General features: G+C 43.0%; 1 protein-coding gene across 1 annotated transcript in view; it reads left to right on the top strand.

The window, feature by feature from the left end:
• The first annotated feature begins 797 nt into the window (after positions 1-797).
• The window catches only part of ARHGEF9 (Cdc42 guanine nucleotide exchange factor 9), a 274,051-nt gene continuing 261,947 nt past the window's right edge, over positions 798-12,901 (top strand). The window contains exon 1 of the mRNA XM_083722047.1: positions 798-872. The gene's annotated coding sequence lies outside the window, so the exon portion shown is untranslated. The remainder of the gene's footprint in view (positions 873-12,901) is intronic.

The raw sequence follows: 12,901 nt of genomic DNA, 5'->3' as shown, positions 1-12,901 counted from the left end.
GCAGCGAGATGGCCTGGTCATTTCCTGAAGTCTTGCAGACCTCATGGGCAGACTACTGAAATCCAGACCTCTATTACACATGGAGTTCACATGGTAGAGTAAGTGTTTCCAGTTTATTTGTATAGAAGCACAAAGATGGCTTGTTTAAGCCACACAACCATCTGGACTTGGAGTGATCAGCAAAGATGTCCTTCCTGGTCAGTTACATAGTGCAAAAAAGGGAGACAAAAAACAAACAGACTTGATTTCCTTCCTTCCTTCCTTCCTTCCTTCCTTCCTTCCTTCCTTCCAAGGTGAGGGGGCATGACCTAGTTAAGTCTGGGAAAACAGCTTACTCTATGGCCTTAACCCCTTCATGCACTTACTAGAGCTAAGCATGCTGGTTACAGTATACCGGTATGTGGCTGATTTGTCCCACAGGTCTGTTGTACCTGTTGCATGCAGAGCAGATGCTCTTCCAATGAGCTACAACCTTTCCAATAGACATTGGAGGCATGAGTTTTCTGCTGTACATAGGAGGCTGGGATGGTTTCCCTTTAGAAATGTTGTTTAATGAAGTAAGAACAGCAGGTGCCTCAACGTTTTGAAGTCTCTGGAGGATCAGTGATAATGGTCCAGGTAGGTGAGTTGCCGTAAGGAAAACACTGGGGTCTAATTTGAACAGTAGAATGTTGTGTATGTGGTGGGCGGGGCTTGTGTGTTTTTCTCCGGAATCAGCCCCTCCCTTCAGTCTGTGTTCCGTTAAGAATGTCAGTTAAGAGGGACCAACTGCCTCTTCTTGCTTTTTGCCTCAGACTTACCTCATGTTGTTGTATTTAGTTTCTCTCATTCAGGGCTGGATTTAAGTTTGATGAGGCCCTAAGCTACTGAAGGTAATGGGGCCCTTTATATGTCCCGCTGTCCTTTGTCAACAACAAATTGTCACTGTTTTTTGTGTTGAATATATGCTATATGGTAATTTATGGACCTAATAGGTATCTAAAGCCATTTGCAGATAATAAACAGGAACCTACAAAACACAAAACACTGTTGCTGTATGTAGGTTTTATTTTATTTGTTTTTTATCTTGTATTTTGGAAATGTACATCCAGGTTTTTTCCCCTTTAATTTTTTGGGGGGACCCCAAGAGAGTGGAGTCCTAAGCTATAGCTTGTTTAGCTTATACGTAAATCCAGCACTGAGTCTCATTATGTTATTTTGTTACAGTTTATTATTAAAGCTTAGTTTAGATATATGTGAGCCACTTATTTTTCTCAAAGGAAGAGAAGCTCTGCTGAAGAATGGTGGGATATCCTAAACTTGGGTGGGTGAGGGGATATTCTCAGTTTGCCAGGAGGACTGATTTTGCTAATCACCCCCACCCAGCTCCAGTTGCCAAGGTAACAGTGCCATCCTTGTGACATCTCTTGCTGCTGGCTTAAAAATCATCAAGCAATGTGGGCATGAGACATGTTAGAGAAAGGGGAGCAACTAAAGAGTGAGGCTAGGAGAATTAGAAGAGAAGTGTTATTTGTTTTAGTTACTTAGATTTTTAGGGGTGGGGCAGAGTACTCTGGGAAACCAACCTAGGTATACAAATTTCAAACAAAAATTGGAAAGCGCTATGGACCAAGAGACCATTGAAATCATTCTCGTCCAAGAGTTGAAAATCCACCCTGAAGCTATACATAGGTAGTCCAACACACCAGCACAGCTCTCTAGAATTTCCAAGGTAATCAAGCCAGCTGGAGGGGATGTAACACTCTAGGTACCTATGTCCACATGTGGTGGCATTGGGGAAGTTGTAAAAATATTTTCGGTTGTGGGGGCCGTTAATGTAAATAATGTGTGGAATGATAATAGATATGACACCTGAATTAGCATTGTTGGGCATAAGAGCTATCCACCCTCAGGGATCACTGAACAATGATTTGCTCTCCTTTGTGTTAATGGCAGCGAGCATGGAAGTTGCCAAGTGTCGGAAACATGAGGAAGGTTTAAATATTGTATCCAAATAATATGGTGAGTAGCATTGGCTGAGAAACTGATAAGCAGATTCAAAGCTGCCAGAGGAAATTCTAGTCCCTTTTCATTTTATGATACTTGGCAATCATCAATGGTTTTTGTAAAGAAACCAGAACATGACAGAAATAAATCCTCCTTCAGTGCACACAAGAATATGGCCAGACCTTTTGAAATGTTTATTATAAGATATTGTACACACTGATCAGTATGAGTTTCGTAATTTGTTGTTATATGTGTTCCATGTAATTGGCAGTTATAGTGATAGTTTCGTTGCATTATGATGGGCAGATGTTGTATGTACAGTGTACACCATCCTGAAATCCTTTCATGACTGGCAGTATAAAAAATGTTTCAAATAAATAATGCAAGACTGTTATCCTTCTGGACTTTAGGAATGTCTGTCTTTTGTTGATGTCTTTGACAGATGTTCTGGTTTCTAGAGGACTTGTCAATATGCTAAGCCTATAGATAGTCCTTGTTCCCTGCCCTTGAATGTATGTTTTACTTACATTGTTCTCTCCGTGAATTATGCTGTACCTGATTTCTTACGGTTTGAGAGCGATGAGAAGCCATTTCCTCGGTATTCTACTCTTGTGTTCTTTTTATGAGTGATTTGGCCAAATTGTTGATTATGCCTGCCAATGTGAGCTAGTGTGAAAGAAGCTTTGGAATGCCCCTGAGGATTTGGCAATACAATGGTGTTATCCACCACAGCTGGGAAACCACTGCATATATTTGCAAGCCTGGTGTTGGGATCTGCTCTAGGAAGCTGTCCTCTGATGCTCTATATGTTATGTTATGTTATGTTATGTTATGTTATGTTATGTTATGTTATGTTATGTTATGTTATCTGTGTTGTTCAAGACCTAGAAGCTTGGGTGGTGTCTGAAGAAAATCAACACCCAGGATTTGGGGTTGCTGTTTGCTTTCCAAAGAAGCCAAGAATAGTCTCATGCTTTCTCTTAGATGGGATGTTCCTGGGACTGGGGCATAGACCCATGGCTCAAACTTGCATATGCTAATTTATATGTATTAGATGTCTTTGGCAAATTAAGATGGCAGGTGGATGGGGCCTTTGCAGTGTATCCAGCTCCCCTCGCCATCATCATAAGTAATAGTAAGTAATAATGATATTCTTGCATGCCACCCCAATCTCAGAGTGATGTGAGATTCCAGGGGTTTCAGGCACTTCCCCAGGGTTCATGTTTCCTTTTGGAAAGAGGCACAGCAGAGACTGTGGTGCCTTTATTATATATGGTATATATTTACACATATATACAACCTGAGTCAATGATAGAGGGGTACACAGCATTAACACCCCTAAAGAGTCAATTTTCTGCATAACTGCAGCTTTGGATTCAAACAGAGATCAGACATTGCTCTCAAACATTGCTCATATCTTCTCTCCAGTTTGCTGCTTTATTTCTAGGTCACATCAATGGAAAACTCCAAACTCATAACAATATAATAATAAGTCTAATAAAAAAATTAAAGGGAGGGAGGCTCAGTGCAAAAGACTAAGGTCACAGAACTCTGAGCCACCCCCTAATGATGTCCATGCTCTTAGATGGGGATGGGAGACCTCAGACCAAGAGACCAAATGTGGCCCACCAGACCTTTCTGTCCAGCCCTTGAGTCTCCCCCCAGACCACACCCCCTTCTCAGCCATACCCGCTTTCCACAGGTCATGCCCCACACCAGCCTTACTTCACATTCTCCTTGCTCAGAAGTGTCTTTGAATGCTGGCAATGCCTTTTGCTTGTTCAGTTGGAAAATAGAGAATGGTGTGTGAAGACACTAGCATACTGTGCGGAAGTAAAATTTACATTCATTGCTCTGACCACTTTCACTCCAAAGGCCACCTACCACTGGCATGCGGCTTTTAGAAGGCTGTCCAGAAAGGGAATGCAACCTTTGGTTGGAAGGAAAGGTTCCCCACTTCTGTCTTGGATGCTCTATACAGAAAGAAAAAGGAAGCACTATGTAGGGGCAAATGCCTGACTACACCACCTTCTGAAGTGTGGCAAGACTAGTGCATGTCTCTAGCAGTCTCTCACAAACCTTTAAGAGTGTGCATAGAGCCTCCACATCTCCAGATCTAACTCCAGCATGGCACCTTTTCTCCTGGGGCAGATGAGAGGTGAGGTATGGATGTGAAGCTGATCTGAATTAGGACCATGTTGGGGACAAATAGCGAAATCTATTTTCTCCATGCCATGGCCCTAGTCAGGCTCCCTCACTCTTGCTGTTAGGCAAGAAAAAACAAGTGCAGAAATGCTAATTACTGGCTTAACACAAACTGTTGTTTGGCCCAAAATCTGCATTTATTAAACTTATGATAATGGAGGCTTACTTTCCCCACTCTGAACTAAAACCAGGTGCATTGCTTGAGGCTATTCATGCCTGGATCTGAAAAGTAGGCCTATAACCAAGTGTTGTTTGTTGTTGTTGTTGTTGTTTTTTAAAAAACAAAATGATAAATCGTATTAGATTCATTGTGCAGTTCTATACATGCCTACTCAAAAGTTAGACTCGCTGAGTTTATTCAGGTTTATTCCCAGGTAAATGGCCTGTCAGGCCAGGGGGAGGTACATAAGCTGGTGGAGGAGGCACAGTCCCCTGTTGCAGCAACTGCTCCATACAGCGCAGACCTGGGAATAGCTGTCTAGACGCTAGACTGCTGCGTGGGGGTATTCAGAGCTATAGGAACAACTCTTAAGTGTTAGTTTGACAATAAAGAGTTAACTATTTGATGTGTGCATTCCTTTGGCTAGGGAGCACCCTTGACACAATTGACCGAAGCTGATTGGAAGGAGGGGACTTGGGGGGCACTGTGGGTTAAACCACAGAGCCTAGGACTTGCCAATCAGAAGGTTGGCGGTTCGAATCCCCGCGATGGGGTGAGCTTCCGTTGCTCGCTCCCTGTTCCTGCCAACCTAGCAGTTCAAAAGCACGCCAAAGTGCAAGTAGATAAATAGGTACCGCTCTGGCGGGAATGTAAACAGCGTTTCCGTGCACTGCTCTGGTTTGCCAGAAGTGGCTTAGTCATTCTGGCCACATGACCCGGAAGCTGTACGCCAGCTCCCTCGGCCAATAAAGTGAGATGAGCACCGCAACCCCAGTGTCGGACACAACTGGACCTAATGGTCAGGGGTCCCTTTACCTTACTAATTGAAAGGAGGCATGGACAAATCAGTAACTCATGACTAGTTGGATGTGCATGTGTTTTGTACACTGAATTAAATATATTTAGGATTTGGGGGTGCCCCCCTGCCCCACAGACACTCATGACAAAAAACACCTTAAAGACCCTGTAGAGTCACTGTAGCATAGGACAGCATCCTACATTCAAAATATTGTTTAATCAAGTCACAACATTGAGGTGCTCTGAAATGCACTTGCACATTGCATGCAATTTGGCTACTCACTTATAGGAGCAGGTGCAGCCTTCCAGATCTTGTTGCATGCTTCTCAGGAAGATTTACAACTGGGGTTCATCCTAGCATCCTCCCTAAAAGCTATGGGTGCTTTTATCTGTTGTTCAGGTTGATCACATGTGCCAGTATTAGCCAGGATCCATATGCCTAGAGGAACAGAGACTGGGTGCTTTTGTGATATACTGCAAGCAATTATGAGCATTACTTCTGAACATCTTCCATGAACCTTTTGATTTCTTAGAGGAGACCTCTTTAATGAAAAGTGGGACAGTCATGCCTAAAAACTATATTGTGTCCCAAAAGCTACATTTCCCCCTTAATCCAGAGGTGCGGGGCAGGAAAACCTTGGAAAGGAATCAGTTACATAACTCTTTGCTAATGAATGATCTGCCTTTTAAGCAGCTACTCAACTCAGTAATAAAATTTAAATAAACATGTATGTACCGGTATGTTGCCTCACAAGAGGTGCATTATTGGAGGAAGAATAAGATAATGAACAATTTAATGAACAAAACTTACCATTGTTGTTGTTACAAGGCAAGGTCCTTGTTAAAGCTCTTCCTAGTTTTCTTTTAAAGAACAGATGGGGAACTTGTGGCCCTCCAGATTTTATTGGACAACAAACTCCCATAATTCCCAGTCAACATGGTCAGTGGTCCAGCATCATGTGGAGGGTCACAGGTTTCCCAACCCTATTTTACATTTGTACACCAGAATCAAGTAACTTTAGTTACTGGTTAAATAACTTTAGATAATAATAATTAGGAATTATTCTTTACTTGCAGTCCAACCAATTAAAAATTGGTCCTGCCAATTAAAACTACCACCACACATTAATTACTAGATTGTCATCCATTCATCTACCAATCAAAGCAATTAAAGCTCTAATTTGAACAGAGCCATGCAAAATTGTCATAGAAATGGTCCAGTTATGTTGTCAGAAGCTACAGAGAAAAGATTCGTAGAAATGTAGAGTTGGAAGGGACCCTGTGGGTCATCTAGTCCAATCCCTTGCAATGCAGGAATCTGTTGAATGGTTTTATTTCTGTTGCATTGCCAGATTGAGGTCCCCTCCCTTGATGTTGTCACACCCTCAATAGCTCCTGCCCAGAAGCCATTAACCTAATTTAAAGCAACAGCTTGTGCTAGTACAGACATGCTACTTGTCTTCAGCTGCCTTTGCAACATCCAAGCAGATTCCAGAAAGCTGGAACAATCCCAATGCTGGAGAAGTGGCTCTCTAGAACATGAAATTGTTTCACAATGCCAAGAGTTTCCCAGTAATGAAAAGTTGCAGGAGGGCATGAAAGAAACCCATATGCTACCAAATGATAGCTGTATACAGTGGTACCTCGGGTTACAGACGCTTCAGGTTACAGACTCCGCTAACCCAGAAATAGTTCCTCGGGTTAAGAACTTTGCTTCAGGATGAGAACAGAAATCGTGCTCTGGCAGCGCAGCAGCAGCAGGAGGCCCCATTAGCTAAAGTGGTACCTCAGGTTAAGAACAGTTTCAGGTTAAGAACGGACCTCCAGAACGAATTAAGTTCCTAACCCGAAGTATCACTGTATATAGAGAGAGTAGATTTGCATGTAAACTGTTACTTCTTTACTACACACCTGCTGAGGAGTAATAATACATTCTTATTACAATAGGAACCAAAGAGTCTGTTGGGGGAGGGGATTTAGTTTTGTTTCAAATAGCTTTTTAATTGTTAAATATAATTAATGCCCAAATGAGTCTCTGGAGTGGGGGGGGGGCATTCAGACATGGGGAATATGCCATAGTCTAAGAGGTACTAGTGCTTCTTTTCCATTTCCTAGCATCCCTTTCACACTGACTGGCTGTCTTCTTTTGGGGTAGTCTGTATATTTCCCTCCAGATGCTGTGGACTACAGTTCCTATCATCCCCTGTCACTGGCCATGCTGACTGTGACTAGTGGAAGTTGGAGTCTGCAACATATTGCCTACCTCTTAGAGGGAAGCATCAGCACTGTGAAGAGTTGTTTAGTACAAAATAAGTTAATTCGTCTTGTGTTATTGCAGCTTTCCCTAACCTGGTGTCCTCCAGATGTTTCAGTCTCCAGTTCCCATCTGGCCAATAGTCAGGAATGATAGAAGTTGGTATCCAAAACTTCTTGAGGGCACCAGGTTGAGCAAGACCATGTTAATAAAGAAAGCCAGCATGGAGAGCCAAACAAGGGTTTCCAGCTGTTGAACATCAACTCTCAAAATTCCAAGCCAGCATGGCCCATGGTGAGAAATGCTGGTATGTATAGTCCAACAACACCTAGAAACCCAAGGTTGGAAGGCTGGGTTATAGTGGTTATTGTGTACACCACCCTGGTCTCTTTAGAGGAAGGACTGGATATAAATGTAATAAATAAGTTTATAGTTAATGCCACATAATACTTCCTGTCTTCATGCAGGTGTAGGGAGAAAATACTTAATATTCTAACATTTCAGCTGTACACATAGGAATCTGAAGATTGATGGGTTTCCCCTTATTTGGGCGATGATGCAATTCAGAAGTGATTGTCTTGCATTGATTCTGCACATTCAAATAAGCCCTTGAACTATCTGATGCGTATCTGCATAAACATTAACGATGAGCCTGCAGTAACACTGCCCAGTTTTACTTTCATAGGAAGCTACCTTATACAGAGTCAGATCATTGTCCATCTGCCTCAGTACTGTTGACACTAACTGGCAGCAACTCTCCAGGGTTACAGCTGGGAATCTCTCCCACCTGTACCTGGAAATACCAGGGATTGAACCTGGTGCCTTCTGCATGCAAAGAAAATGTTCTACCACTTCCTTATATGCCCTTTCCCTTTTCATACTTCCTGGGCAGAAGGGACAGTTCAGTTTTCTTTTTTCTTCTGTGGCTGATAAATGGAGCATATTCTTGGTTTCTAGTGTGGGATGAAGGAACTGCACACAGCAGCCTCATATTGCTGTTGCCAAATGTCCACATTTCTCTGGTGCCACCCACTCTGCCTCCCTTGGCTCAACAGAGCCTGTGGTGTGTGTGTGTATGTGTGTGTTTGCATAGTTGAGTAGGAAGAATGCACCATCCTATACAACAGCCTATGAAATTGTGCACTAGGCCTTTACGCTATAACATTAGTTCATGTGCTTGTTTGTTTGTTTGTTTGTTTGTTTTTTACAGAGTTCAAGCACATGTCCCTGACAAAAAAGATATGTACTGTAGAACTGTGGTCAGAAAATTCCAACTTTACTAAAATAAACACATCAAGTTGCTTCTTTTTTCTCTGAATTTAGTTAGTTTTAAAAAATGCCTAGCACTGTCCCCTCCTCTTCCACTTGCCCTCGACTGGTTAGTTGGCAGCCAGACAATATTTCCTCTTCGAATTAACTAGGAGGCAAAGCTTTAAAAAAAATAAAAATGAGGGAAATAGGGTTGGAAGAGCAGTCTCTGTGAGTGCATTGTGTCATGACTATTTTTATTCTGCTCCCTTATGATAACTTTTCACGGAAGGAAAAGGAACTTAAAGAGCAGAGGGCGTGCCAGAGAGGAACTTTGCAGGAATATGTGTCTGTGTGTGTGTGTGTGCGCGTGCGCGCGCGCACACACACACACACACACACACTGCTTCTGACTCACAATTCCTTCACACTCCCTAAGGGAAGAAGGAGCCGATGTTTTCCTTGCCAGGAACAGCTCTTACTGTGGCTTCCTGCTTGAAGGTTCATAAACAGATGACGTCTAATCTGACAAAAGCCCAGTTCTCTCACTGTAGCGGAAAGCCTGTGTGGAAAGCTGGACCACTTCAGACTTAGAGTGAGGGCTCATGGAGTTTAATGATGCCCCATGAAGAATACAGATATTCCTTGCATTGCACATAATGCTCTAATTCAGCCTTCTCTCTGCCCTACTTGCACAGGTGTTTGGGGTAGAATAGACAAGGATGCAGTCATGTGAGTCCTGCCCCCAACCCTGCAGTCTCACCCTGCAGTCTCAAGTGGTGCAGCCCAGGACAGAGTGGCAACCCCAGTGAGAACTAGATCATGGTGACTCAATCCTCTGATAACAAAGAGAGTCACTCCTGCCCTGACTCATTTAGCCCACAGGTTACACCAGCCTTTCCTAGCCATGAGCAGACTACAGTTGAGTTGACTGGGGCTGATGGGGGTTGTATCCTAAATTGTCTGGAGGGCACTGGCTTGGGTTGCACCCTCAACTAAAAACCATTTGCTTGGTTTTTAAAAAGAAAGAAAATAAATACCAGAATCTTGCCTTTTAAAACTAACAGGAGCTTCAATTCCAGCTGCCCTCCTAGGACACAAACATATTGCTGGGTGCCCATAAAATAGCTACCAAAACACACAGGTTTGAGCCAATGTGAGACAATAGGTCATGTGATACACCTTTAGTTCTTCAGCAGGTTAAAAGTGTGAACAGGAGGGAGAGGTGAAGGGGCTGTCTCCTGATGGAGTGGCACTTCAGTTTCTACTTCAACCTGGCTGCTGGTTTTTCTTTCTTTCTTACAACAGACCACACCTTATGGGGGCAATCCTATGGCAGAATCTGATGGGGGGTGGGGTGTATATTCAACAGGCCTCTGTAGAGCTTGTCTGACTCCCATAGCGGGAGTCTTTTCCATGAGCCGTGCCTGCCACGCTGCTGCAGTTTAATCTGATGCTACATGCTAGTAAGCAGTAATTCAGTTCCAGATTCTACTATTGAAGCCTTGTAGTGCATACAGACAGGCATGGGCCTTTCACCCCTGGCCGTTTGACCCATTAAGTCCCTGGTTGGCTGGGAGGCCACTTAAGTTAGATCTACTAGACCAAAATTTTAAAGCAATGTGAACTAAAATAGCTTCTGGGACACCTTTGGAATTAGTTTCACAGTGAATCTGACCCTGGCCTTGTGTGAAAGGATTTCCTATCACCTTGAGAGTCTTCTAACCTGGGAATGCCAGGCATTCAACCTGGAACCTTCTGTGTATAAGGGATATGCTGTACCACTAGGCTATAATATGACAAACAATTTTGACGAAGTTGGGAGCAGGGCAACGTGACTAAGTCTGGAGTGATTTAACCTTATTACCTGTCGAAACAGCTTAATCAGGGATTCTCTATATGTGGCTGCGCATAATGTAAAACTGCAGCAAGGATTCTTGATATTGGGGTTCCTATGATACCTTATTCCCTCAACCAAGTATAAATTAAAACTGAGGCACGATGGAAACACGAAGCACATTTTTATTAACCAACAGTCCATGAAAGATAAATCTTGACTATTTCACTATTAAAGTAACAGAACTTACCTTCTGTCAGAAATGCTGTTTCAGGTTTGAATAATAATTTTACCGCTAAGAACTTTATTTGTTATTCTCCACAACAGAACTGTTTTTTGTTAAAAATATGTCTTCTCTATGGCTGCCCATTTAACTCTACCTGTAAAACACCACTAACCCATTTCCATGTCATTTTCCGTATCCTAAGGCTGTAGGCAATTAAACAGGTTTATCCTGCTTGACAAACCTCTAAGCACACCCAGCTACTTCTTCGTCGATCAGTCATAGCTGAGTAAGATTGTCTTCCATGAACACAGTTTTAACAGTGAGTCCGTAAGTGACTGTGGAGACCAATTCTGGATCTACATGTCCTTCCACAGTGGGGATATAGGTTTCCGAGTGGGAGTTGATCATGGTGAGGGTTTGCCAAATGTGCCTTTCTCTTAGCACGTTTCTCCCTTTCATCCAGAGTTCAAGTGTCTTCAGATTCGATGACACCTTTGATAAAGGCTGTTCTCCAATTGGAGCGCTCGCAGGCCAGTTGATGGTGTTTATACTACTTTTTTTTTAGATTTACCTTGAGAGAGTCTTTAAACTTCTTTTGTTGACCACCAGCATTACACTTGCCATTTTTAAGTTTTTAAGTTTGGAATAGAGTAGTTGCTTTGGAAGATGATAATCAGGCATCGGAACAACATGACCAGTCCAATGAAGTTGATGTTGAAGAATCATTGCTTTGACACTGGTGAACTTTGCTTCTTCCAGTACACTGGCATTAGCTTGCCTATCTTCCTAAGTGATGTGTAATTTTTTTCAGAGACATTGTTGATGGAATCTTACAAGGATTTGGAGATGGCATTTATAAGTGTTCATGTTTCACAAGCATACAGTAAGGTGGTAGTACAGTAGCTTTGTAAAAAGCATTTTGCAAATGTCCCGGTCCTCAAAAACTCTGTACTTCATTTGGGAGAAAGCTGCATGCGCAGAGCTCAGGCGATGCTGGATTTCAGCATCAATGTCAGCCGTTGTTGAAAGATAACTACCAGATAGGAGAAGTGATCAACACTTTCCAACATTACACCATTTAGTTGGGTTGTGGCACTGCAGAGCAATTGTTTTATGCTTGTTGTAAGCTTCTGTGAAGATATTTAGGATGGTTTGGAGGTCATCTTCTGAGTGTGCGCACACTACGTTGTCATCAGCATGGTAAAGGTAAAGGGGACCCCTGACCATTAGGTCCAATCGTGACAGACTCTGGGGTTGCAGCACTCATCTTGCCTCACTGGCCGAGGGAGCTGGCGTACAGCTTCCGGGTCATGTGGCCAGCATGACTAAGCCGCTTCTGGCAAACCAGAGCAGCGCACGGAAACGCCGTTTACCTTCCCGCTGGAGCGGTACCTATTTATCTACTTGCACTTTGACATGCTTTCGAACTGCTAGGTTGGCAGGAGCAGGGACCAATCAACAGGAGCTCACCCCATTGCGGGGATTCGAACCGCTAACCTTCTGATTGGCAAGTCCTAGGCTCTGTGGTTTAACCCACAGCGCCACCCGCATCCCTTGTCATCAGCATACTGAAGCTCTATGACAGAAGTTATTGTAACCTTACTCTTTGCTTTCAGCCTGCTCAGATTAAAGAGCTTTCCATCTGTTTGATATATGATTTCTACTCTGGTGGGGAGTTTCCCTTCAACAAAGTGTAGGATCATGGCAATGAAAATAATGAATTTGGGCGATAACACAACCCTGTTTTAACACCTGATTCCACTGTGAAAGGTTCACTTTGAGAGCCATTGTTATCTGCGATTGTTGCTGTCATATTATCATTATCATGGAAGAGCCGAATAATGTTCACAAATTCATCTGGGCAGCCAATTTTCAGAAGGACAGTCCATGGGGCATTATGATTTACAGTGTCAAAGGTCAATAAACGCCATATAAAAGGGTTGGTTTTGCTCTTTGCATTTTTCTTGAAGCTGTCAAGCTGTGAAAATCATGTCCACTGTCCCTCTAACAGGGGTGCCCAAACTTTTTTTAGTGAGGGGCAGATTTGATGAAGTGAACATGTGTGAGGGCTGACCAAAGTTGTTGATATATACTGCCACAAGGGCCGGATTAAATCAACCGGTGGGTCAGATTAGGACCCCAAAACAGACTTTGGACATGCCTGCCCTAGAAGGTCTAAAACCATTT

This window comes from Podarcis gaigeae (assembly GCF_964106915.1).
Source record: "Podarcis gaigeae genome assembly, chromosome: Z".
Taxonomy (NCBI): Eukaryota; Metazoa; Chordata; class Lepidosauria; order Squamata; family Lacertidae; genus Podarcis; species Podarcis gaigeae.
This window is presented reverse-complemented; position numbering and strand designations above follow the sequence as displayed.